This window comes from Piliocolobus tephrosceles, chromosome 3 (genome assembly GCF_002776525.5).
Source record: "Piliocolobus tephrosceles isolate RC106 chromosome 3, ASM277652v3, whole genome shotgun sequence".
Lineage (NCBI taxonomy): Eukaryota > Metazoa > Chordata > Mammalia > Primates > Cercopithecidae > Piliocolobus > Piliocolobus tephrosceles.
The window spans coordinates 42,435,057-42,443,491 of NC_045436.1; the positions used below are offsets into that span (position 1 = coordinate 42,435,057).

Here is an 8,435-nt window from a genome sequence, read left to right on the forward strand (position 1 = left end):
CAAAATGGCATGAGTTTAGAGCATTCAATTTACATGAAATGACTGCCAAGGTGTTTCTCAATTAGCTAACACATAGACAACTACAGGTGAGGGAAAAAAAACAAGTAAACTAGGAACTTTTTACAAGTTTTCTGTGGTTTTGCTCTCCGGTTAAGAAATGAGCAACTCTCCTTAGAGACAACGCCTGACTTTAACATGCCTCCCACCCCCAACTCTATCAGGGGAAAGCCATTAGGATGATGTAAACAGAGGGTGATTATCTAGAAGCAGCCCTTGTTTTCTGCACGTGCGAAGCAACAAGTGTCCTTTAAAGGCGAGCACAGAACAAAACACCCAGACCTTCACAGGCAGATTTCCAAAACTAGCTACACTGGAGGTTTTCCCAAACACCTCAGTCCCTCACACCGAGTGCCCTTGGCTACCCTTGGCATACCCAGACCCAGATGTGGGGGAGGAAAAGCAAGCGAGTAAGAAAAGGCTGTGGAACCAACTTCACAAGTAGGCGCTGGAGCAAGCCACAGAGCTCGGTGTTCCTCAAAGTTCTTGCATGCCTGGGGAAAAGGGTTCACCCAGGGAAAACTATTGGGCTTCCTCTTCCTAAAACTCCGAATCCTAAATCCTACACGTGGGGAGGTGAAGTTCCCCGAACCCTACACGTTCCCGGACCGCACCCCTCACGGAAGGCGCCCGCCTCCCCGCGCGCCCTGGGGCAGGTGGGTGCCAGCCCCTGCTGCGACGGGTCGCCCAAGCTGCACGGAGTTCGGGCCAGAACGTTCCTAGCTCTCGTCTTCTCCCGACCCAGGGGCCCAGGCAGCGTATCCGCCATCCCCGCACCCGCCCCAGTCCTAGTCCGGATAGGAAAGACTTGCACCGACCGTGGAGCTCGGCGGGCGCAGACAGCTGCCGGGTCCGCGAGGCGCCTGGGCCAGAGGAAGCCGGAGCCGGCGAGGGTGGGTGGCGCGGAGGGTGGCCGGTGTCCCGGGCTCCGGAGCGGCGGCGGCTCCGGCTGCACAGCTACCCCGGCTTCAGAAAACTTCCTGGGCACTGCTTCTCCGGGGGAGGTCTCTCTGGGACCCCAATCCCCCGCGACGACCGGGTGGGATGGATGAAGCCTCTCCACCTCCTCTCCACAATCGTCAGACCAGCCGGATGACTGTACGCGCGCGCGAGGGATCGCACGAAAAAGAAAACTCCGGAGGAACACGCCTCCAGTCTGTCCTCCGCGTCTCCTCCCAAAGCTCCAGACCTTCCACTCCACTCTGGGACCGCAAGAGAGTCCTAACCTTCCAGCTATCCTGGGACACAGCCACCACTAAAAAGCACAAAGCTGCCGCCCCCTTCCAGGCCCTGAAGGGCAGGAGTCTTTTTTAACTATTTCCTTCCTGAAAGAAGAGGTGGGGGATGTGGAGGAGAGAGGGCACAGTTTGACAGGCAAGACTCAGAATTCCGAAAGGCCTTGCAGAGGAACCCATCCTCTTAGTGCAGGCAGATTTGATTTGTGATGGAACAACTGGACCCAGAGCCAGGGCCTGCGAGTGGTTTCTTCTCCGTCTTCCCTGCCCCCTTTGCTTAGCTTGTGTGCTCCCTTTTAGGCTTGGGGGCCGTTGAGGAGCCGAAGTGGACAACAGTTTACTGGATCAGGTTCCCTTGTGGCCGGCATCCCACGGCTACAGACCTCCAGCCCAGGGCGAAGAAGGAGCCTCAGGAGAGACGATGGAAGGTTCCAGTGTATGGCTCCGTGAAACCTCAAGAAATTCAAACAATGAGGAAGCAGACCTTACAGAAAGTGGGTCTCAACATCTTTATCATGGCAGAGACTTTATCCTAAATTGGGGGTGGGAGAGGAGATGAGGGACAAAGGCCACTGCCTGTGACATGTGAGTAAAAACTGGGGGCTCCTCAGGGAAGGCCTGCCTTGGAGTCCTTCAGTGCACTGCTAGAGTCAGCACATTGTAGAAACGTTAGGTTGGAGCACTGGTCACGTTGTATCCCATGCTGTTCGGGTTATCTGTTGCAGCTAAACAAATCACTATAAAATGTAGTGGCTTAAAACAACAACACTCATTTACTCTGTTTATCAGTCTGCAGTTTGGGCAGAGCTTGTCTGGGACAGCTCGTTTTTGCTCCATGTAACAGGCGCTAGAGGATCCACTTCCAAGATAGTTCACTTGCTTGGTGTTGAGTGTTAGTTTTTCTCCACGTGCGTCTCTCCACAGAGACTTGTGGAGACTTGTGGTTTGGGCTTCCTCACAGCATGGTGGCGGGGATCCAAGAGTGAATGTCCCCAGAGACAGAAAGTGGAAGCTGCCAGTTTCTTAAGGGCTGGGCCCAGAAACTGGCACTGTCATTTCTGCTCCATTCTATTAGTCAAGCAGTCACAGATCCCAGATTGAAGGTGAGGATCTATAGAGCCCAACCCTCAATGTGAGGAGTGTCAAAGAATTTAGGGACCATTTTGTAAAACCATCAAAGAGATCTACAGAACACTACCATTGAAAAAGGCCTTAATAGTCATCTAGTAGGGTTAGACTAGGTATTACCCTGTGCATTAATCTTACAGCTTCTATATGAGGGAGAATTGGCCAATCAGAATAATAGCTTTTATAAGTGCCATCGTTTACATTAAAAAAAGGTGAGCCTTTGGACATGTGGCTTGGCAAGCTCACAATATTTTCGGGAAAGGAAAAGTTACTGCTTTGTCCCAGAAGAGGCAGTTCACATCTTGGCCTGTGAAACATGTGCTGGATTTCAGCCCTTATTCACTCTGTGGCCAGACACACTTGGACAGTGCATCACCTGCATATCTGAATGTGTCAGTCTGTCCAGTCTTTGCTAGAACACACCCATCAGGCCCTACCTCTTGGGACAGCTGATCTTACTGTGGTGTAGGACTAGTTACTAAAAATTCTTCCTTCACACCTATTAGGATAGCCATTATAGTAAAACAAAAGCAAAAACAGCAAAGAACAAGTGTTGGCAAGAATGTTGAGAAATTGGAACCCTTGTGCATTGCCAATCTGAATGTAAAATACAGTGTAGCAGCTGTGGGAAAACAGCATGCTGACCCTCCAAACATTAAACTTAAAATTACCCTATGATCCAGCAATTCCACTTTTTGGTATTTACCTAAAGAATTGAAAACAGAGACTCAAACAGATATTTGTACACCCACGTTCATAGCAGCATTATTCACAAAAGCCAAAAGGTGAAAACTAACCAAAAGATGGAAACAATCCAAATATCCATCAGTGGAAGAATGGATAAACAAAATGTGGTATATACATGTATGTATACGTATATAAATGCATGTACACAACACAGAACGTTATTCAGCTTTAAAAAAGAATGATACATGTTACCACATGGATGAACATTGAAGATATTATGTTAAGTGAAATAAGCCAGACACAAAAGGAAAGATATATATTTTATGATCCCACTTGGATGAGGTACCTAGAATAGTTAAATTCACAGATACAGAAGGTAGAATAGTGATTACCAGGGGCTTGGAAGTGCTAAGGGGAGAATGGGAACTTACTGTTTCACATGGTTCAGATATTTAGTTTGGGATGATGAAAAAGTTCCAGCGATGCATGGTGATGATGGTTGCACAACAATGTGAATGTACTTAACACCAATGAACTGTACACTTTGAAATGGTTAAAATGGTAAATTTATATTATGTATCTTTTACCAAAATAAATTCTTCCTGACATCAAAATGAAATCTGCCTCTATACATTACCTGTTGATCTGCCCTCTAAATTCATAAAATGAGTTTACTGTCTCTTTTAAGATCTTTAAATATAAATAAGTGTACTTATGTGAATCATCAGCACAGACGTGCTTTTGTAAGAGAATAGGATTGCCTAATTCTAGATGAGAACAACATAAATGTTCTTTAGCTGTTGGAGATTTATATCCTCATTTTCTCAGCTTTACTTTGGGAAAATGACTTCAGGGGACTTGAACCAGTTTTTAGTCAAGTTAACTTTACCTCCAGCTACCCTTCTCCCCATAGGTAATACTGTATATACTTGCCCCAATCTATATTCCATGCTTTGTACTTTCAAAGAACATATAACTAATATATTTGACTAAGCTTTTCAACTTGACTTTCAAAGGCTATTTCTTTCCCCCGGAAAGTGAGTTGGATGCAGATTTGCAGGTTTTCTGGGTTTCAGGGAAACTATCCTATTCACACTTGACTTCTGGTTCGAGCAGCTCACTAAGTGGAGGTTACTGTAATGAAGTTATCTTGGCATCATCTTAGTATTGTATTGATTTCATGAACAAAAATTGCTGAAGATTAAGAAGTACTCAATGTAGCACTTAAAAAACCATTTTTTTCATGTGTCCTTGGGGCAAATGTTCTTCTGAATTTAAGTTTCTTGATTTAAATTTACAAATCCATTTTATAGTTGCTAACTCCCAAGATTCTCAAACTTGAAATGCAGTAGTGGTTTTGCGTCTTACGGTATTTGCTAGAGATGTTATGTTCATGGTTAAGCTCTCTGGAAGAAATGAAACATGAAGGTTTCCCAGAAGAACCGCAAAGACTGGTTGTGAGAGTAAAGGCAGAGGAATTGGGGAAATGTATGTCAGAGATCTGAAACTGTCACTACAGTGCTCTCATTGGTTAGTGCTGTGGCCAAGACTATTGGCAGCAAACAACACCTGCCTGGAGATGAAAAGACAAGCCTTATTAGTTGAAGATCCATTTTTAATTAAAACTGACTGCAGGCAATTTGTTTTTGAAATAAGCACAGTCATGTGCCACATTACATTTTGGTCAATGGTAGAACACGCGTGGTCCCGTAGGATTATAATACCTAACTTACAAGAAATTTGAGAAATATGCTTTTAAAAAAAGAAGAAAACAAGATTATAGTACTATATATATATATTTTTTACCATACCTTTTCTATGTTTAGATATGTTTGGATACACAAGTACCATTGTGTTACAACTGCCTACAGTATTTAGTACAGTAACTTGCTGTACAGGTTTGTAGCCTATGAGTAATAGGCTATACCATATAGCTTAGATGTGTAGCAGGCTCTATCATCTAGGTTTGTGTAAGTACACTCTATTATATTCACACAACAATGAAACCACATTTCTCAAAACATATCCCCGTCATTAAGACACATGACTGTACTCCAAAATTAGTCTGTAGATGAGCTGCTGGAGATTCTAAAGTGTTTATGAATTGCAACGATGTTGCACATGGTGGTTTAGACTAGGTTATTCCATTAAAATATATTTAATATATCATGTAGCCCAAGGTTTTTTTTTAATTGCTGGTGGCCCCATTGGAGAGCTGAGAAATCAATCAATCTTAGTATTACTAATGATAGGGTAACCAGATATTAAGTGTCCACTGATCATGTATTCCATTCATTTAAAAATGTTTCAGTTGAATATAATCAGGTCTTCAGCTGTGACTTCCAGTTTCCAACAAAGATAGGGAATAGATGAACAAGGTAAACAAATACCATGAGGATGCAAGTAAACAAATCTGGAAGTTACAACATTTTACAGGGCAAGTAGCCTGTCTCTTCAACAAGTCAAGCAATGAAAAGATGATTATCTTTTTCTAGATTAGAAGAGATTTAAAGGAACACAACGTTCAGTTGCGCTGTTCTGGATTGGATCCTGGTTTGATTAAAACAACTATAAAGCTCAGTTTTTTTGTGGGGGGGCAGCTGAGAATATTTGCATTTAGACTAGGTACTAGATACTATTAAGGATTTATTAATTGTATTAAATGTGAAAATATTATTTTGGATATATAGAAGAATGGTCTTATATTTTAGAGATTCTTTTAGGGGGAGATATACCTTACTTTTAACTACCAAGACGCAAACAAAAGTGACATGAGTTAAAAAAAACTGAAAAGTACAATGAAATATAGTGGTGGACAGGCATAAAACAGACATTCCCACTCCAAAGGGAGACATAGGCAGGACCATAGAGCTATTCAGCTGCAAACGTGCATGGGTTATTCTTCAAGGAAAGGGAAGAATGGCCCCAAAGGTGATTCAGAGATCACTGGAGCTGCCACTCCAACCATGGGCCTGGAATCAAGGCTGTTTCCATTCTCACTTTCAAAGAGTGGGATTGCCTCTTAGTTTCAGCAGGCCAGGATGGCACCTCCCAGTGCCTCAGGGGCAGGGTTGCCCCACAGAGCGACAGGGTGACACTTTCACCCCAACATGCCTGAAGGGCAGAGTATGGAACTAAAGAGGATTATTCTCCAGCCTTAAGATCTGGTGGGATATTCCCTGCTAGGTTTTGAATTTGCTTGGGAGCTATCACTCCTTCCTATCTTCTGGTTTCTCCCTTTTGGAATGAGAATGTTTATCCTCAGCCTGTCCACCACTGTATTTTGGAAGTATGTAATTGTGTGTTTTCATAGGCACACAGCGAGAGAGAAATTTTGCTTCAGCATGAATTATACCTTGAATCTCACCCATATGTGATTTAGATGATTTTTAAATGACTTTGGACCTTCCACTGTAGAGTTGATGCTGAAATGAGTTAAAACTTTGGGGCTGTTGGGGTGGAATGAATGCATTTTGCAGGTGAGGAGGACATGAATTGTGAGGGGCCAGGGGCAGAATGTTATTTTTTGTATCATCCCAAATTCATATGTTGAAGCCCTAACCTCCATTGTGATGCTGTTTGGAAACAGAGCCTTTTGAAGGTAATTAGCATTGGATGAGGGCGTGAGAGTGGTGCCATCATGGTGGGATTAGTGCCCTCATTGGAAGAGACACCAGAAAGCTTGCTCTCTCTTTCTTTGCTATATGAGGATCCAGTGAGAAGGCAGCTATCTGCAAATCATGAAGAGAGGCCTGAACAGAACCAGACCTTGCTGGCACTTTGATCTTGGGCTTCCAGACTCCAGAATTGTGAGAAAATAAACTTTTGTTGTTTAAATTGCCCGGTATAAGGTATTTTGTTATGGCAACTGACTAAGACACTAATTTTGCTATTTGTAAATTTATTTCAATGTTTCTGATTGCTTATATGCATGTGGGTTTATTGAATTTTCTTTTGAACTTTTAGTGGGAATGTTCCCCATGGCCATATTTCTTTTTTTTCTTTTCAATTTTTTTTTTTTTTTTGAGATGGAGTTTCACTCTTGTTGCCCAGGCTGGAGTGCAATGGTGTAATCTCGGCTCACTGCAACCTCTGCCTCCCAGGTTCAAGCGATTCTCCTGCCTCTGCCTCCCGAGCAGCTGGGATTACAGGCACGTGCCACCACACCCGGCTAATTTTGTATTTTTAGTAGAGATGAGGTTTCTCCACGTTGGTCAGGCTCGTCTCGAACTTCTGACCTCAGGTGATCCACCTGCCTCGGCCTCCCAAAGTGCTGGGATTACAGGCGTGAGCCACTGCTCCTGGCCCTTGGCCGTATTTCTTCTACAGATAGTATTACCTTTAGTTAGAGTGGCTTTTCCTAATCTGCATATTTGCCAAAACATAACAATGGCAGTGGAATGATCCCTTTAAAATAATAATAACAAACACTGTTTTTCCATTTGCCACATGCAAACATGGTGTTGAGTGCTTTGTGTGTGTGATCTCATGTAAATACTACAACAGCACTACAAATTACTGTTTTGACTCCTAGTTTACAGAAAAGAAAACTGAAGCCTAAAAAGGTTAATTGACTTGCCCAAGGTTATAAACTTAGAGCTGTGGTTTGAATGTGTCCCCTCCAAAATTCATGTTGAAACTTAATCCCCATTATGATGGTATTAAAAGGTGAGGTATTTTGGGAAGTGATTTGGTCATGAGGGCTCTACTTTAATGAATGGATTAGTATTCTTCTAAAAGAGGTCAGAGTGAACTAGCCACAACCCCTTTTAGCCCCTCCATCCCTTCTGCCATGTGAGGACAGAGCATTCATCTCCTCCAGGAAGATGCAGCAACAAGGCGTCATCTTGGACACGGAGAGCAAACCATCCCCTGACATGGAACCTGCTGGTCCCTTGGTCTTGGATTTCTCAGCCTCCAGAACTGTGAGAAGTAAATTTCAGTTCTTTATGAATTATCTAGTCTTACATATTTTGTTATAGCAGCCACATAGACTAAGACATTTAATAAGTAGCAGACAGGGGGAAATGATTTTTGGGGGGCTGGAATGAACACTAGCAATCATCTATATCTATTCCCTCATTTTATGGAGAGGGAGAGAGTGTAAGTGGATTAAGTTTCCCAGTGGTGGCAATGGTTGCTTAGTAATTATGGTTCCTAATATCTGGCAAGTACTCTAATAGTACATTAACAAAACATCATAGAAAGTTATTGTTTTGCCTCCAGTTGCAGTAAATTTTCCATCATGTCATATTTAATTGACTCCTACCTACATTTGCCGTTAGTCTCTTTTACCATGGCACTTACTGCTGCCTCTTTGCCATCTTT

General features: G+C 43.2%; 1 protein-coding gene across 3 annotated transcripts in view; it reads right to left on the minus strand.

The window, feature by feature from the left end:
• The window catches only part of EDNRA (endothelin receptor type A), a 64,008-nt gene extending 62,670 nt beyond the window's left edge, over positions 1 to 1,338 (minus strand). The window contains exon 1 of one of the 3 annotated variants that reach the window (XM_023227309.1): positions 876 to 1,338. The gene's annotated coding sequence lies outside the window, so the exon portion shown is untranslated. The remainder of the gene's footprint in view (positions 1 to 875) is intronic. The other 2 variants (XM_023227299.2, XM_023227314.2) reach the window with 2 other exon arrangements.
• Positions 1,339 to 8,435: the final 7,097 nt, after the last annotated feature.